The 19,380-nt window shown below is 48.9% G+C and overlaps 1 protein-coding gene across 4 annotated transcripts in view; it reads right to left on the bottom strand.

The window, feature by feature from the left end:
- The window catches only part of FRMD6 (FERM domain containing 6), a 203,662-nt gene that overhangs the window by 76,090 nt on the left and 108,192 nt on the right, over positions 1 to 19,380 (bottom strand). For 3 of the 4 annotated variants that reach the window (XM_070504358.1, XM_070504350.1, XM_070504360.1), the window contains exon 3: positions 8,052 to 8,127. The exons of the other annotated variant lie outside the window; for it this stretch is intronic. The gene's annotated coding sequence lies outside the window, so the exon portion shown is untranslated. The remainder of the gene's footprint in view (positions 1 to 8,051; positions 8,128 to 19,380) is intronic. 4 annotated transcript variants of the gene reach the window in all.

Raw genomic sequence — 19,380 nt, 5'->3', positions numbered from 1 at the left:
CCCCCAAAGTGGAGTATGCCAAACTTAACTGCTAGGCCACGGGGCTGGCCCCTCAATCCAGATTAAAGGATGGTGGGGTCAGAGAGGAAACAGTTGGAAACACTAACGCTTTTCACTTAAGTCAGTGAAGAATCAACTTACTGAACTAAAATTAGTCTTAAAGAAGAAGAGTTACATTAATAAAGTGTAAACTTTATAATTTAACCAGGCCTGACTAGTTATTGGCTCTTACAGTGAATAATAATTGTAATTACTTAAATAATTGGCTGTATTTTATTGTAAAGTAGTATAGTAGATGTATTTAATAGATTAAACAGTGTGTATTCTGAACAAATAGCTACTGCCAAACATATGGAAATAAACTTTGAAAGGATCATTAGTACTGTCAAAAATTATCTGCGTAAATCATATTGACTACATTCTCATTGACTAAAGCCTTTTCCTTGTCTCTGTACTTCCTTCCATTATTCTTCATATCACTGACATTTATAATAAAGAATAGATATGTATGTATTCAGATATATTCAAATTCTCATGAAAGCAAAACCCAAGAATACCTATAAAAAGTACATCATTAAGCACCTTTTCCACATACTGCCTGATTTCCACTTAGACTTGTTAACTGAGTTCTTTTCGGTAGTGGTTCCCAAGCCTGTGACTCTGTCAGATCAGCTTAAGAACTGGTGGCAGGGCTGGGACTCTCCACGGAGCAGCACACTCTCCAGGTGGTCCCGACACCCACGAGCGCTCATGTGGGTTGTCACTGTGTTAATGCTTATGCTGAACTGAGACCTAAATGGGGAGCCCAGGCTGGACGATTTTGAACGGTTTGAGGCCCCAGAATGCTTTAGCTACTGTAGCTCTACCATCCTCTTCCAACGTTTAAAGGGGGGGCAGGCGGAGAGTGGGTCACGACGTGGTGAGTAATCCTTTTATCACAATAAAGACGTTGATGTCCGTGCATCCAGCTCAAACTCAGGAAGGGTCGCCTATTTTTAATTTTCTGTGATATGGGTGGATATGAATGGACAACACTGTGGTTATTAATTTGGTCAATAGGAAGCCGTTCAACTAAAGACAAAGCCCTGGAGCCCACCCATCTTAGTGAATGACACAATTGTATCCAGACCCCAGAAACTTCACATTAATCTAACAGTGTATAAAGGAATCACAGTCTTGATTGGCACTTGCATAAATGTGCTGAGGGCAGCGAGTTTATATCCGAGAAAATGGAGTACAGACTGAACAGGACACGGCAGCATCCCGTTTCCACTCTTCCCTTTGGCAGCTCTGCTCCGTGAGGCTGCCTCAGAGGCTGCCCCATTCAGCCACAGCACTGCCCACTCGGGGCGTGGGCGGTGACCTCACAGCACAGACAAGCTTGCCTGGATAGATCCTATTTTGCTCTGTGAATGACAAGTGACTTCAAAGAGTGATTTCCTGGAATGCAATGCATTGAAAACAATAATGACCATTGATTGTTTATTGGTCATTTACTCTGTTTCAGGTACTGGTGCCAAGTATTGTGAGTTTATTATCTTTTTTGATTGTGACAGCCACCCTGTGAGACGGGTACCATCATGATTCCTGTTTTATTAATAAGGAGCCCAGAGCACAGATAACTTATCCAAGTTTAAATAGCCCATGAGTACTGGAGTTTCTAACTGTTTTTAAAAAACAAAATAGAGAAAGTCATGTGAAAATGATGGAAACACCTAGATTTAATAAAATAAAAAAAAATCTGACACTATTGTCCACCTTTTTAGCAGAGTGTCTGATTTTCAGACAGCAAGCTGCGGCGTCAGAAGACTTTGAGAAGAACCCACGGTACATGCCCACCCAACCTGGTCCACGCCCAGGTGGGAAGATGGGACAGGGAGCCTGGGCCCTGCTTCCAGCGGGCAGACCCGTTTACAAATAACTATAAAGGATCACATGGGGCCATCTGGCAGGAAGGGGTCGACAGGGCAGTAGTTGATCACAGCCTTCCTCTCCATGGGGTCGAGTCTGCCTGTGCCTTACATCCTTAGACCAGAGGAAGAACAGCCATGGCTCTCAGGAAAGTGGCCTCACCCCTCTGCCTTCCACCTGCAGCTCAGCTTCTCCCCCTCCAGTTTCCAGCTCACTTGTCTGAGCCACACACAGCATAAAGGACAGAGGTGGACAGCTGAGGTCACACGAGGGGGACTGACTAGTGTCCCCACGATCCTCTTTGCCGTTGGTCTCTGTGGGTTTGTTTATCACCACCAGAGTCAGGCCGCAAAGTCTAGCAGGCGACAGGAGCCTCCGTGTCAGCTGTGGCTCCCAGAGGGGTGGCTGTCAGCCCAGGTCTCCAGGAGGAATTCGAACCATGTGGAACCACCCACAGCTGGAGGCTCCCTGTCTGAATGGGCGGGGCATCCAGTCCCTGTGCCACTAGCACTGAGACTTGGGCACCAAGCTATCCCATCTCACTGAGTTCACGACCCACGGACAGAATCTGACAAACTTCTTATTTCTTAAATCAAGATTTCCCTATTACTGTTTGCAACTTTGAGAAGTCTTAAATAAATGTCTTTGAGTTTCAGGAAGAGCCAGCCATTAAAATCTTTTGGATGATTTGGGGAGAGATGAGTAAAATTGGAATCATTTTTAAAAACTGTTTCAGATGGACTTATGCACTACATTCATGAAGGCATAGAGGTCCCGACTTGTCTTGTGGATTTACTCTCTGCCTCCAGTTTTCAGGATGGCCTCCACTGTTTGTAATTCCCACCTCTAAGTAAAATCCCTTTAGATCTGTGGCTTGTTATGCTATTTAACAAGAAAAGAAATGCTTTCCTCGTCTCCGTTCCCTTTTGCTTCGTTTTGATACACAGGATCATGTGTGCAGGTGAATGGGGATGCCGGTGGTGGTGCTGCACGTGCTGACAATGTGCCCTTCACTTCACATCAGTTTCCCCCAGCAACTATTTCTAGCCAGTGGTATCACTTACACGTTACACTTCCAAAAAGGAAATTGCAAAAGTTTGTTTCTAAAATAAAGGTTTGACATATATTTACCATCATTCACTTACATACTAAATGGGGACACATCAACTATGGAGTAAAGCCAGTTTTTAAAGGATTTTGCTTTAATGGCTATTGTTTAAAATGTTCATTCTTTCCCTTAAATAGCAGGCATATTCAAACAAATAAAATTTCTTGCCAATTATTTTAAAGAAATACAGAAACTTATTTGTTAAATGTGAACTACAATAACTATTTACTTAAAATGTTCATGAATGTGAGGGGAGAGCTCAGAAGGACCTTTCCTGCCCGTAGGGGCCTGGGTCGGTTCCTTCTCCCCCCGCCCTGGGCAGGGCTCTCCTCCGCTCAGGGCACAGGACGTGCCACTCCTGGTGCAGAGTCAGGGTGTGTGAACAACGCCATGAGGGCGGTCGAGGTGCCCAGTGCCGTGGGACAGTGAGCCCTTCCAGCGGCCACGTGCCCCATTTTGGCCTTTCCCCCTGGAGTTTATCTTCAGACTGGACCTTACAGATAAGAAGTGGCCCCTGGAGAGCGTTCTGCAGTTTTTGAACCACAGGCATTATCTTGTTTGCCTCACAAAACAGCACAGGGACCTCCTGAGCCGTTTTCCACACACGCCAGCATTTCCCATGGTGAGTTCTCTGCAGCCGCCCAGAACGTGCCAAGAACACACGCCATACAGAGTAACAGCCCACAGTAGGCAAATGACGAGTTGACCAAAGCGAGGCGGTGAGTGGCCGAGGGTAGGACCCTGCCGGCCAGCCGCGCTCACTCTGCAGCTCTGGACGTCAAGAGTTGGGCACCCACTGAAGGAGCTCCTCGTGCCGTCTGTGGGGGCCCTGCGCTCCGAGACAGAGGGTCTTCGGGAGGCCGACCGCCGCTGCACCACAGAGTGATTCCCGCGTGTCGCGCACCCTGCTAAGTGCTGTGCAAGTGTTTACTTCATTTAATTCTTACGCCTCCCACAAGCCTGTGGAGTAGGTAGCATTATTTCTTTTTCTAATTACTTAAAAAAGATGAGGTAACTGAGTCATGGAGAAGTCCCTTGTCTCGAGATCTATTTTTTCCAGCTTTGTTGAGATGGAATTGCCATATACCATGGCGTAAGTTTGTTTCTTTTTGCTGAGGAAGACTGGCCCTGAGCCAACATCTGTGCCCATCTTCCTCTACTTTCTATGTGGGACGCCTACCACAGCATGGCTTGCCAAGTGGTGCCATGTTCGCACCCGGGATCCAAACCGGCAAGCCCCGGGCCACCAGAAGCAGAATGTGCACACTTAACTGCTGCGCCACCGGGCCAGCCCTGTGAAATGCCTGCACATGTGAACTCTGGACAGACAGGAACTACACTCCTAAAGCAACTGAAACTTTCCTGGGCCTTCTTTCCCTAGAATGTTTCACAAAACATTCCTGAGATGGACAGTTTTCCTTTCGAGCGGCCCGGGAACGGCCCACGCAGCAGCCCTCGTGGAGGCTCGAGCACACTGACTATGCTGGGGCCCTTTGGTGTTGCACAAATTTCCCTCAGTGTTTCCCAAACTTACTGGGTGATGAACTTGGGTTCCCCCACAGATCACTACGGACATCTTCTGCGCTCCTATTGCGACTGCTTTTATTAGGTCCACCGGTAAGCGTTTGTTCTGGCAAAGCACCTTTAACCCCGTTTGCTGGTTTTTCCTCTGATTCTTAGGTCCTGTGGTGTAAACGGGTATTTTTATTCCCATTCAAAGATAAGTGTTATTAAGTACATGAAATGAGCTGCCTAACAAGCTGCTGCCAGAGTCAGGATTTAACGTAAAGCCCTAAAATTTGAAGACTTGATTGGTAAAAATCCAAATAAGCCCCAATTAGCAGAGTTTGCGTCAGCTGTTGTTAGAGGAAGAGTCGTTTCGCAGCGTATTACTCATGGTCTCCTCTCCCATCCCCATCCCTCTTGCCACATTTCTGACCTGAGCGTCAACGACCCCACCTGTGCTCCAGGGAATGCTCCATTCAAGGAGTCCCTGCCACTTCCCTTGGAACTAGACGTCCTAAAGGCCAGTTCTCACTCCTTCTTTCATGACAACCGTACAACATTCACGGGAAAAGATGGAGTAAGAGACACACCAATATTCCTGCTGGTGGAGACGAAGGCAGCCTTCCTGTGGAACCTGTGCCTGCGTTTCTTTGGGGCTTCTTCAGGTGCTGTAACTTGTGACGCCCCACCGCGTCTGTGCTGTGGCCGCCACCGCAGGGGCACCAGGTGGTGGTGGGCGTCAGTGGACCAGTGAGGAGCCCGCTTGCCCGAGGAAGCAGAACTATCACTCAGAAACGTCTCATTCTGGACCCCCACCTTCTCGCCCTGCGTGTGACGCTGTCTGTGGATTCTCTGCGCTGTCTGCAGGTGCTCAGAATGGACCATCTCTCCTTGGCTGGGAGGAAGTCCAGATGTCTCCTCAATGAGCAGGGGGAGAGCTCTCCCCATGCCTCCCAAGCTGCAAGTTTGACTCAGATGTGGTTTGAACGCTGCGTGTCATATGGCACCAGCGTGTTGGCTGTATAATGTAGGTGTAATTGTTGACCACTGTAAATCTCATGCATATATTTTCTCAGTTACCATTTACATTCACCTTTTTCCACTGGTTCCTTAGAATTTTCCTTTTCTGTCTATTTCTTCTCATTTGGCATAGTGAAGTAAAATTGGCTCAGAACTCGGTGAGCTGGGCTTGGATCCCAGCTTCACTTATTATCTGTGTGACCTTATGCAATTTACCTAACCTCTCTGAGCTTTCACTTCCTCACCTGTGAAATGGTGATTATAAAACTGTCTCAAGGATTATGAGAACTTCAGGAAATTCATATGAAAAACATGAAAATGCTTATCTCACATCCAGTATGTGGGCAGTGCAGAACGCTTAGGATCCCAGTGAACGGGGATAAATAAAAAGATAGACCAGAGTAAGTGTTGGCAAGGATGTGGTGAAACGGGAACACTCTTACACTGCTGGTGGGAATGTAAAATATACTTTTCACTTTGAAAAATAATTTGGCAGTTTCTTAAGAAGTTAAACCTACCATCTCACCCAGCAATTTTGCTCTTAGGGATCAACCTAAGAGCCATAAAAACATATATCCACACAGAGACATGTATGTGAATGCTCACAGAAGCATTACTTGTAACAGCAAAAGACTGGAAATAACTCAAATGTCTATCAGTTGGTGCACGGACAGTGGAACACCACTCAGCAATAAAGAGAAGCAGACAACTGATGCCATAAACAGGATGAGACTCAGACACCTAGTGCCTGAGAGACGCCAGATGCAAAACACAGGCGACGAGTCCACTTAAACGTCTAGAAAAGGTACATCTATAGAGACACAGAGCATGTTGGGGGTTGCCTGGGGTTCCCTAGGAAGAGGAATTAATTGAAAACAGGCTTAAGAGATCTTTTGAGGATGTTGGAAGCGTTCTCAAACTAGATCATGGTGATAATTACACAACTATAAATTATTAAAAAGTCATTAAATTGTACACTTAAAACAGATTGTATGATGTCAATTATACCTCACTAAGGTTACCGAAAGAATGCTTATTGTTACACGATTCATGAAAATGATCTCCATATCAAAAGCAGCATGCAGAGGCCGTGGAGAACGTCATAAACAGGTCGTGTTCTTGGAAACAAGCACACATCTGTCTTTCAGCTCAAATATTCATTGCTCTGTGACTGAAGGTTAATGACCCCTGTGCTCCAGCCTTCCAGTGGGTGGGGCGTGGAGCAGCGAGTGAGGAGAGGGCTGGGTGATGTCAGCCACAGAGGAGAGAGGACGAGCAGACAGGGCTGCTCCTGCTCATCAGCGTCGGGAGTGGAGATGGCAGGACACCCACACGGCCGGTCCTTGGAGAACCAGGACCCGAGAGGCCCGTCCTGCCATCTCCCGTCTCAGTCAGCAGTCTCTCCACGCTGCCCTCTCCCAGAGCCTCTGCTTCTTGACTTCCTGCCTCCTCTGGATTGTGCCTCTCCATCCACTGGTCACTCAGTCGTCTGCTCACCAGGCGTCCTGTCTGGCTAGACCTTCTTCTGAAGGGTCTTAACCCCTGTATGTAACAGTTCAAACCAAGGAAAACCCTATCTTTCAATCAGTATTTTTCAGTTACTTATAAAACTTCTTTCTAGGTCTCATTCACAAACATATGCCTAAGAAGCTAAGATTACTAATTTGCAAGTTACATTGTTGAAGAAAAATGAATGTGGGTGAGACTCACAAAGAAGAGTGAGGTTTGACTAGTTGAGGACTCGATAATTCAGTAGGTCTCCTTCTCACTTGACCCAGTCCCAGTATCCAGAGTGAAATTATCAGGAAAAGGCAGGGCTGTCATCCTGCAGACACGGGTGATATGCTCCTAACACGGAGGGCGCAAGCCCACAGCACACAGAAAACAATCGGAAATCATGTGAACCAGCTAAGTATCAGATAATTGAGTGTACAGTGCCTATTTGAAGTGAAAACCTAAATAAAATCCACTTAAAACTGAAAATGCCCTTCCAAACCCATCTGCCAGTTGAAAAATTTGGATTTTGAATTATATGGTTTTTTTTCCTATAACAAAATGATAGTACTCTACAAATAATAGCTCACCATTACTGAGTTAGTGTGATGTTCCAGGCACGTTAGGGAACTGCCACCATGACCCCCTGAGACAGAGCGATAATCACCCCGTCTTACAAATGAGGAGAGTGGACCAAGAAGTGACATTGACAGCCACACAGCAGGGCTCCAGTCTGGTCCTTCTGACTCCACAGCCAGCACCCCAATCTCTACGCCACTTGCCTAACCAGACCTCGGGATAGTACCTTGTAGAAATGTCACCCTCACTTTCACAGATGAGGAAGCCACAAGGGGACAAGGTGAGAGACTCTCTAAAGAGCAGGCACCACATCAGTCCTTCGTGGATGCTGTCTTGAGCCACACAGGCCCCCCCCCTTCAGTGCTTTACGTGTTGCTCACTGGGTTATAAGACTTTTCTCCAACAGGACTCTCTTCTTTCATAGGGCACCCACCTGTTCAAGCTGCAGGTTCTCCAGAAGACAGCCTCAACACCTCAGACTCCGCGTATGCTGGCGATCACTGGCGTGGCTGGAAATAAAAGCACCATTTGTGTTTAGGTTACCAGGTCACTAGAGCTAACTAAGTAGTAATGTTGTTCGGTTTACATTTAATGCAAAGAGTTTGGCATCAGCTCCACTGAGGACAAGACATAGGAGGTTATGGATGGAGAACATTATCACACGGTAGATATATGCATATATTTTAAGTAACTAAAACTCGTCATTCGACTCAAGGCAAATCATTATAAATCAAATTCCCTTAAAATCTCTCCTTGGTATGTGTCAGTGTTGCTTATCTTCTTAATCCGACATCAAGCAAGAGCAGCAGGGCAGGCTGGTGAATCCTGAGAACGGAATGAGTGGTTTGCAGAGGAATATGCCTTACAACCCTTCATTCTGATGATGTGGCTGCCGCCACATTCACTGAGCAGAAACCCCAGTCCTGATGCTGACTGTGCACACACAACAAGTCGCCCGGCAAGCCTGTGACACGGCCACCTTTCCCACCTCCCTCTAGAGCTCTCTGATCACAAGTTCAAATAACCCCACTCAATAATTTTTATTTTCCCTCAGTAAGAGAAATCTCAAAACCCTTTACTCTGTTTGGCAAACAAATATAAAATAGAATCATTATTTTCCAGGTCTTGCCACATAACCAATAACAACTTCCGTTTATTGAGAGTCTGCTACACAGAAGGCACTGTATTTGGCATTTCACACTTATTATTTCTAATCCTGATAGTTGGCTACTTAGGTCTTATTCCCACTTACAGGAAAAAAAGAAAAACAAAACTGGGGCCAAGGGAGATTAGAAAATTCTGTCTGACTTAAAATCCACCTGCTTTCCGTCATGCTGTCTTGCTCGACATCAAACCTTGGAGTACCACCAGGCATTGGATGATTTTTTCGGCCACTTGAACAAACATTTATCACTTGCCCATTTAATGCCTAACATGAACCCAGGATACGACAACCTCCCAAATAAGACATGGACCTTGTTGTTCAGGAGCTCACAATTCAGTAAAGACAAAAGGAGAACAGAACTGAGTTCCAAGAAGAATGACTCTGACAGCATGTGTGAGCAGAGTTGAGGGATGAGCTGACAGAATGGGGTGTAGGCCCCTCAGATGAAGCAGGGTGGGTGGGCTGAGAGTGGGCTCACTGTGGATGAGCAGAGACTAGAAGGAGACTGTGCCACCAAGACCTGCCTCGGGGTGAGACGTGCACGTGAGCACAGCGAGGACACCCTCCTGGCAGGTGGGGTGGCATTATTGCTGGGAGCAAAAGGTCATGAAGCCTACAGCACCTTATCCCGGGATAGCTCATCATGACGCTAAAGCAATTACATTCCAGTCAGGGTCTTGGGAGAGTTATCCAGGTTCTGCTCCCTGTCATGGGTGGAAATATGTCCATTTTTTAGCCGCCGTTAAGAAAAAAAAAAGTAAGGGGAACCCAGAAGGGTCCTGGGACACAAGCAGGTCTGGGAACCAGAATTTCTGGGTTCTGAGTTCAGTTCAGTCATTCACTGTCCGAAATGCAACAGCAGGAATGATCGAATCCCATCTAAGGTGGTTTCTGCTAAACGGGAAAAACACAACCGCCCCCCCATCCTAAGTACACAGATTGTTGGAAGTAAGAGACCGCGCGTTCAAAACATTGATTTTGGTAATGAAGCTGCCCCCAAGCTGCCTGGCTCACCCCCTCATACAGTGCTGGAGACAGGTGGGCAATGTCAGCGTCTGTTAGTGTAACAGGAGTGGTGTTAACTGCCTTCATAGTTTCTAGACACAGTGTAACTTCTTGTTATCATTACAATTTTCCTGCTACCTGGACAACTTGAAAATTTTCTAACATGTTTAATTACACAGTTTTTAACTTGTGCAAGGTTGGGGAGAGCAATTATTCTCCTGAGTTTTAAGAAGGCACGTTAGCCATCCAGATAAATTTTCCCAAGCTCCTTCAGCTCTAATTTGTACTTAAAAATTCATTTTACTAACTTACTGAGCATAAAACGTTGGTGCTGATGTTTAGCTGCCTCTGCGCTGCAGAGCAGAAGGTCGAGAGGGAAACGTCCCCCTGGCTCTGGGGGCTGCACCGAGGGGCTCTGTGATGCTGCGTCCCCAGGCTAAAGAGGAAGCTGGCTCATAAACGAGCAATGGGATAGATGTGTGTTCCACAGTGGATGACACACCCATACACACTCACCCTACAAACTCATCTTGCTTTGGGAAGGTAGCAACCTTAAAAGCCAGGAATGAAAGAGTCCAATTTACCCTTTTATGTATCACTCAGAGCCTCCCAGATCCTTGACATTTTCTCGTAGCTGACTCTGTGAATAAGATTGCCCAAATGGTGCTCCCAATAAGGGCTACAGTTTCCAAGTTGGGAAACACCAGAATGAGTTCATAGGAAGTTCTTTGACTCTATTTCCAGAGCCACTAAACCATAGTCCCTGCCTCGTCAGTGCCTAGAAGCCTTCTTGCTCCCATGCATTTGCTTATTTGTTTGTTTATTTCTTGACTGTCTATTATGATGATGGTGAACACAGTCCTTACACTCAGACAGCTCCTGGTCCAGCAGAGGAGACACTAAGTTTGATAACTCAGTGTGGCTGTGGCCACTGCTATGTGACCAGGAGCCAGGTGCTAATGGTGACAGGTGGCGGGCAGCAATTCTCAGGAAGGCTTCTGGGAAACCGAGACAGCTGGGAGCTTCGAAAGACGACGAGGCGTGCAGGTGGGGAAGACGGAAAGGGGCATTCTAAGTGGAGAAACAGCAGGTCTAGGGGCACGGGAAAATGTGCGTGACCTTTGCAAAAATAGGAAAGGCGGCAGAGCTGGAAGAGGGCTAATGTGCAGAACTGTGGCTTTCAGAGTCACCAGCCAAGACCCCAGTTCTCAGAGCCTAATGAACTTGACGTTTGGGCCAGAGAAACTCCAGAGCCCACGTGGAAGGACGTTTCCTCGACTGGCAGTCGGAAACAGGAAGGTAGATTCGTCCAAAAGGAATAACTCCTGAGGAGGAGGTTCTGTAGTGTCATCCAGCCAGTGACAAAACAAGAGCATCTCATTTCACTTCTTTTTTTAAAGATTGGCACCTGAGCTAACATCTGTTGCCAATCTTCTTTTTCTTTTTCCTTCTTCTCCCTAAAGCACCTCAGTACATAGCCATATATTCTAGCTGTGCATCCCTCTGGTTGTGCTATGTGGGACGCCACCTCAGCACGGCCTGATGAGCCATGCCATGTCCACGCCCAGGATCCGAACCGGCGAAACCCTGGGCCTGCGAAACCCTGGGCCGGCGAAACCCTGGGCCACCAAAGCACAGCCCGCCAACTTAACCACTAGGCCCCAGGCCGGCTTCCTCATTTCATTTCTTGACGTACAGTAAGGAATTCCACCGAGATCATTTTTGTGTTGTTTAACGATCTCCTTTTCCTTTCTCACATTCCATACCCCTGAGGTGTTGCTTTAACACGTGTGGAAAGGTCAGCTGATTTTAAAATTTGATCTCCTATTTTTTTTGAGGAGCAGGCATTATCTATTTTCACGGTACATCCAGGAAGACCGAGGATCTTATGACAAATGACAAAGCCACAAAGTGAGTCAGTGCAGAGAAAGAATCAGAGTGAAAGACTCCCCAAGGTCAGTCTGGGGTCCATCCTTAGGGCACCAGGCTGTGAATGGGAGCAAATTCCCCAGACCCAGCGGACTGTGGGTGGGGGTGGGCAGCCCTGGAAGCTGGGTCAAGGACTGACTCAGAGAGGCTGGACGCGGAACTAACTCTACGGCTGGGTCTGGGAGGCATCCAGCGAGCCACTTTCTCCTTGCATTTTCTATAACCGACTCCTGTTGCCCCTTCTGTCGCCAGGGCCCTCGCTCCAGCCGGGAGACCGCTGCCCTTCCCTAGAGCTGCCCTCGGTCCTCCTTCCAGACCCACTGTGGTGGCACAGCTGTGGGGTAGGAAAGGGCCTGGTGCGCACCCTACTCGGTGACGCTGACCGCGGCCCTCCCCTGACTTCCCACCCACGGAAGCAGGGGCCGCAGCACTGGTGTGGAGCCTGCAAGGTGAGGACAGTGATGCTCCTTAAGGAAACAAACATACACTATGTATGCAAAGCTAAGTTCAAAAATGAATAAATTTTTAGGAAAGAAATCACAACTGACTGAAGCCTCAGGGAATCAGGACTTTTCCTAAAACATCTTCAGAGGAGTTGCCAGCAATGCTTACGGGGAGCACCTTCTGACTGTGTTGGCTTTCCTACACCTGCAACACTGCAGGTGCACCACCCCAGCCTCCCGGGCCGTGCAGGTGTGGGACTGGAGCTCGCGCTCCACACAGACACGGCACCACAGGCAGAGGGTGACTGGCACACACGCCCTGGGTTCCCAGAGGAGATACTCCAGTTCTGACCTCAGCATCTTCAGGGCCTTTCTGCCCGAGCTGGGCCTGGGAGAATGTTTCCCGATCACACGTGGGGATAAACACACTGACCTGCTACTGTGGGTTGCAAAGGAGGTTCGTGTTACGTGTTTTTCTATCTTCCTAAAAGTCATTGTTTTGGTATTATATGAATTAAGACTTTTTAAAAAGAAGTAGTCATTGTTATGTAAGGTTTCTTTCATTTAGAGATCCAAGAATTTGTAAGTAATAGCGTCTGATCCCGTAGATTTGGTCCTCTCTGTCATGCTTTCATGAAGATCCACCGACCTTCTTGGACACCCTGCATGGGGAGCAGCAGGCCACTTAGGCCAAGCTGGAAGGGTCACTGGGTGAGGGTCCTTTGGGCGAAACATCACACCTGAACGAGCTGTTGGAGCTAAGGAACTGCTGTCCAGGCAGTGGTGTGGCCTTGGTGGGCCTGCGGTCAGTCAGCACTAGTGGAGAAAGACAGGCAGGAGAGCTCCACCCCCATGAAGCTGCCGTGCACGTGGGACCAGCGAGGACCACAGGACGGCTCCGCTATGGGCCACTGGGTCCCACACACCACTCGGAGCCTCTGAGTGCATGTGGGGCACAGAGGAGGTTATGTCCCTGCCACAGTCACCTGCAGGGTCGAGGTCATGTCAGAGAGCTAGGGTTTAGAAGGCGGCTTCCTCTGTGCTGATTTGGGCACATAAACAGCAGGTGGCTAAATGCCACTCTGTGTTTAAAGTAATTATCCCTCAGGGGCCGGCCCAGTGGTGTAGCGGTTAAGTGTGCACATTTTGCCTTGGCGGCCTGGGGTTCGCCAGTTCGGATCCCTGGTGTGGACATGGCACCACTTGGCAAGCCATGCTGTGGCAGGCGTCCCACATATAAAGTAGAGGAAGATGGGCACAGATGTTAGCTCAGGGCCAGTCTTCCTCAGCGAAAAGAGGAGGATTGGCAGTGGATGTTAGCTCAGGGCTAATCTTCCTCACCAAAAAAAAAGTAATCATCCTTAGCCCTGGCATGTGGTGATGCAAGAGCCCTGTTGCAGCAAACAAGGCTGATTCTATCAGGGAACTCTGGCAAGTCAGCAGGCCAATGCTGCTTCTCTCTGAATTCACTCCTGGAAAGTCAGAACTGGAGGACAAGTGTGGGTGCACTGCCCGGCCCTCCCAGTCCGGTGCCGGCTTGCAACCAACGCTATGTCTGGAGCGTGGCTTGGGGACTTGGCTCCTAGGAGCTGTGCTCTCTCACATTCAGTGGGAGCCCTTGGAAAACAGCTGAGGCCCACAGGAGTGGCAGTGGCCTCGGTCTGTGCGTTGCCTGGCTTTCGAGATCCTGCTGGAGCCGGACAGCAGCTGCTCAGCAAGCCAGAGAAATCCAGCCGGAGGAAGGCTGGTGGCACGGGCAGACTTTCTGGGAAGGGTGGTGTCCCAGCCGTGACGAGGTCATGGCTCTCTGCTGCTGCCCGGGAAGCCCTGCCTTCACGGCCCAAACAGCATCTGACTGTGCCGTCTCACTTCGTCCTAAACAGAAGGATGCCGGGGCTTTTTCATCCATTTCCACTTTGGAATCGCACCTTTCTCAGGGAAAAGATCTGATGATCACCCTCTGCCCCACATCCTGGCACCCAATCCCCAACCACGTGCCAAGTCAGTGGAACTTTTCCTGTGTCTGGGGAGAATCATTTCCCTTCATCCTCACAGAACTTCCTTCATGAGTTACTGCTGGCAACTGGATCAGTGCTAATTAGCTGCCCTTGACGGATTTATTCCATCCAGCTGTAAATTTAGATGAAAAGTTCCCAGGCCAACTTAAAAGTAGGATTCGCAGATCAAGCTGAGTGGAAACCAGGTCTGGACGACCTCCTCCGAGCAGGGGAGCCGGTTCCCACGGGGTCTAACACGGCGTTCCCTGGGACGCCAGTCAAAGTCGAGGGACAGCCCTGGAAGAAATCCCACTGAGACCATTTGGTTGAGTCACTTCATTTTACGACGAGGGACCTGGGCTCTGAAAGGTGAATTGACTTGCCCATTCACACAGCTGCTCACTGGTCACCTGTGGAGGTGGAAAGGGCATGGGCGGCACTGTCGACACGGCAACTTGCTGTTCATCTTCTGGGACGGCTGGACGACGGTGGTCAGGAGAAAGGCCTTGCCTATTCGTCTCAAGTCCGTCTTTCTTTTCACCTTCTAACTTCTTTTCATGGAGTAATGTTATGTCTCCAAAGAAAAACACATGGAGTCCAGCCGATGAGGTACTGCAGGTATTTCGAAAAGCACACAAAGCAGGTTGGTCATTTGGTGGGGACCACGGGCCGGCTGCTGGAAGCACGGAGCTCCTCAAACATCTGCACTGACCCGAGGCCTCGCTTCCAGGCATGAACTGTCCGCTGGCTGTGAGCCTGTGAGCTCTGAGTCGGGAACACTCTGATCCCCATCTGTCGCTGCTGCTTTAAGGGTCAGGGACGGTGGGGACGGAGGGAGGTTCGTTCATGGGGAATTTGGCAAGGAATGAATCTTTCTTGTCATATTTGTGACAAATGTTCCAAATGGTATTTTTTTCTCGTGCATTGGCCTCAGATTTACTGGAAGTGAAATTCAGGGTTTTCTTTTTTCTTTTCTATCTCCTCCCTCCCTCCCTCTTTCTCTCCTTTTTTCCTCTCTCTTCCCCTCCCCTTCTTCTTTGTCCTTCTTGTCCTCATTCTTCTCTTTCTCCTTCTCCTCCTCCAAACCTCAAAGCCCAGCTGTGCTGTTTAATAAACAGCCACCACAGTAAATGCCGTGGAAGGACACTATACCAGCTGGTCACAGCTCTGACCTCCTGTGCATTTATTAAAAATAAGTGCTCCTTCATATTGCTCAGCTTTCCAATAGATACTATGAATATTCAGGCGCTAATATAAATACAAGAAGACTCTTCATTTTACAGAATCAAGACCAGGAAGCATTAGAATGGAAATTCTGTCACGAGAAATGTTTTGTGCAGAGAGCTGTAATCTCTACGGTTAAGTCTAGATGATGCCAAAATAACAGTCAAGGGGGCACTGAACCACCAGAGGGCTGATGAGGGTTTTGCCTTGTAACCAGTTATTTGAAATTCTTAAACTCAAGGAGGCCAAGGATCATCTGGACTTCCTTAATGTCACAACTTTGTATGTATCTGCATCAGACCAAACTTTGTCAGTTCTTCATAAAACACTCATTTATAATTGCACTAATAATTATTTACCTGATGGCTATGGATTAAAATAGTTTGCACTTCAATTAAGTGATTCTGAAAAGAAATCACAAGAAATCATCTTCCCCACCAAACCTGCTCCTCCCAGACCTCCTCATTCCCCTGGTGGCTGCACCACCTACACAGCACCTCAGACACCTGGGTCGTCCCCACACCCCTCAGCCCTCGGCCCCCACATTCAGTCTCCTACCACGTCCTGGCGATTTCACTCCCACCATTCATTCCAACTCTGCCTGTTTTGCTTCCCGTCTCACTCACGCCAGGCTTCCCCAGCCGCACTCATTTCTTTGCTGGACTCATCAGCAGCCACCTGGTCTCGCTCTGATCTGTTCCGCTCACGGCAACCAGAGCAACCCTCTAAGGACGGAACACGAGTGGGTCGTGCTTTTCACCCACACGCCTTGACTTGGGTCTGCATCTCTTCCCACTTTTCCCTTGGCTCCCTCAACTCTAGCTGCCTTTGGCCTTCGTTTGTATGTAAGATGATCTGGCACATTCCCTCCTTCTCCTGCCCCTGACCCCCACTGATGAGTTTCTTTGCATCCTCAGATGGGTCTTAACCAAACATCAATCCTCAGAAGAGCCTTGCACCCAGACTAACATAGTCCCTATGGTTGTTCTCAAACACGACAACTGGTTTTTCTCTTTCAAAACCCTCACCACAACTGTGACTTTGCATATTTATTATATTATATAACAATAATACATTATTCCTGTATGATAAGCTCTATGAGGGAAGACACCACGTGTGTCCTGGCTTGTGAGGCATACCACACCTGTTCAAGACATACTTGTGAAAAACGGGTCATCACTGTGATCACTTGTACTGCATGTTTTATTTTAAAGTGCGTGTGTGTTCTAATTCCTTTAAATTGATGCACCTATTGACCAGATAACTTTATCTCACTTTTACAGATAGTAAAACAGGCTTAAAGAAGGAAAATAAGTTAGGAAAGGTGTTTTAAGCTCCTCAAATTCAGAACTGCCTAATATCTATAAAAATAATTCTATAAAAATAGTAACAGTAACAATGATTAAAATTATCGCTCTTACGACGGTTCAGGAGCGTTCCCATCATATTAACTCATTTAACCCCTGTGACAACCCTGTGAGGTAGGTGGTATTCACCCTGCTTTTGTTAAGGATGCGGAGGCCAGGTAGCTGCCCGAGGTCTCAAACATGCTCACACATCCTAGGAAATGTTCTACGTCCTGGGCACACATCACGTTGGTTTTCTCACTGAACACAGCGCTGACACAAGCTCTGCCCGCTCGGGCCCCCGTGTGGAGGGAAACAGGGGCTAGGAGACTCCTGTTCCCTGTGGTCATGGGCCTCCTCCTTCTGCAGTGACCTGCCACGGCCGCCCACCTTCCTTCTTCTGGTCCCCACAGCTCCCCCCTCCAGTCGTCAAACCCTGGACAGAGCCACTTTTCTGCCAGGTTATCACACACAAGGTCAGTGTCCCACATTCCAAAGGTAGGTGAACATGTGTGTGGAGAGCAGGGAACGCGCCAGAACAGTGACTCAGTGTGTCCACCCAGAGCAGTTCAATAGCAGGTCACGGCCTTAGCGAGAGGACGCTGCCCCTCCCACCGAAAGGATGCGCCAGCACATGCACCCCCCGCAACCCGGGGTTTGGGAGGAGGGGAAAGAAAGGGATGGGCAGGATGAGCTGTTGACACACGGGGCCACACACGTGTATACTGATCCCACACGGTCACTCCAGGTCATCTGCTCCAGTAATGTCTGCTCCCCTCGCGTCCCCCCCTGCTTGTTTATGTTTTTCTTTTGGCCCACACTCCTGTCGGTAAGAACCGCCACCAGCAGAAACACAGGATCACGGTGCTCCCTGCCTTCTGTCTTCCCAGCGCAGCCTGCCCCCTCCCAGGCCTCAGGCCCTGGAGCCCGTGTGCACCTGCCTCAGGGCCAGCCCACAGCCTCCCAGCTGGCGGGTGACACTGCTGCCAGGGAGGAAATCAGCCCTCCCGCTTCTGGGCTGTCACCGAGTCACCACCACCAGACTCGCCTGGTCTCCAGGGTTGCCTCAGCTCCTCAGCTCTCCCCAGCGCCCCTGACCGCTGCCCTGGCAGCTGTTGCAAGCCTCCTTATGACCGTCCTCCACGCCCTGCTGCGGTCTGAGCGAGTGGCTCTCCACCTTGGCAACCCGCTAACGTCCCCCAAGACCTTTAAAAACCCCAGTGCCCAGGCTGCGTCCCAGGCCAAGAGAGTGAGCCGCCCTGGCAGGGATCTGAGTGTCCGTATGTTCAGAGCTCCCCAGATGACTCCAGGGTACAGCCAAGGGTGAGGACCCACCCCTGCTTTCGAGTCGATAACGTCCCCTCCTCCCTCAGAAGGTGAGGCGCTGGAGCACAAAGATCTCGAACGGCTCTCGGCTCACAGGCACATCACCCGCCGTCCTCTCTCCCGCGTGAGAGACTGAGATGTGCTGCTTTCCATTTCAGGACAAACAGTGTCCTTCACACATGGATCTTCCAAGCTATTCCGAGACCGGCTCGTGTCTCTCACCTCTCCCTCTCTCCTGGATCCTTCCCTTCAGATCACAAGCAAGGTTAAGCTTCCCCCGTCTTCAAAATGGTCTCCCTGGAGCTGTCCCCTCCATCTCCAGCCTCACATCCACCTGCTCTCCCATGCATCTTCGTATCCTGGTAATATTCTCTCTGCACACCGAGCTTTCTCAGCTGGACTCACTCACTCATCTCATTGTTGGGTAGCTCTGAAAGGCTCCCAGATACGCTGGCTGGATTGAGACTCTTCCACAGCAGGTAGTACATTCGGCTGACACTCTCTGTTTTGCTCTCCTCTCCAGTTGAAGCTCCTTGAGGACAGAAACCATGTCATTTTCATCTTGGCTGACATCAGCCCCTGGCTTTTTGTAGGGGCTCAGCTACGCTAGTTGAACTGAACTGCAAAACCATTTTCCACTGAGCTCCTTGGCAGAATGATGCGGTCTAACTGGCTGTGGGTGAATTTCATTTAACCAGGCCCCCAGATTTTTTTTTTTCCTGAGGAAGATTCACCCTGAGCTAACACGCGTGTCAGTCTTCCTCTATTTTGTACGTGGGTTGCTGCCACAGCACGGCCACCAACGAGTGGGTCCATGCCCAGGAACCAAACCTGGGCCACTGAAGCGGACCACACTGAACTTAACCTCGAGGCCACAGGGAAGGCCCAGGCTCCCTGCTTTTATTCCCATGAAGAACTGCCATAGAAATTACTTGGGCAATTATTGGGACATGCTTTCGGATTTTATACTACGCCAATAATGTCATATTTACTCGATTGGGATGACTTTCTGAGCAAATCTAATATAGGATTCCTCTCTCCAGCATTTCCACCTTTTCAGGGTCCTTGCCCCAGTGACAGTGATCACTTGCCATCAGAAGAAATAAGAATGAACCATGAGGCCTGTGCTTTACGCAGCTTTAGAAATTAAATTCACTCCTGACAGGGTCTGCTTTGTTTCAGAGTCCAGCACCATTTCTTTGTGGACGCAGCGCTGACCTCACTCTGCAAAGCGGCCAGGAGAGGCTGGGCTGCTACCTGCGCTTTCCGCGGCAGCAGCTCACTAAAGCTTTTCCCTGTTTCTTTTGTTTTCCTTTAAACCCTCCTT

The sequence above is a fragment of the Equus asinus genome, chromosome 2 (assembly GCF_041296235.1).
Source record: "Equus asinus isolate D_3611 breed Donkey chromosome 2, EquAss-T2T_v2, whole genome shotgun sequence".
In the NCBI taxonomy this organism is placed as follows: domain Eukaryota; kingdom Metazoa; phylum Chordata; class Mammalia; order Perissodactyla; family Equidae; genus Equus; species Equus asinus.
The sequence above is the reverse complement of the archived record's forward strand: the minus strand, read 5'-3'. Positions and strand labels throughout refer to the sequence as shown.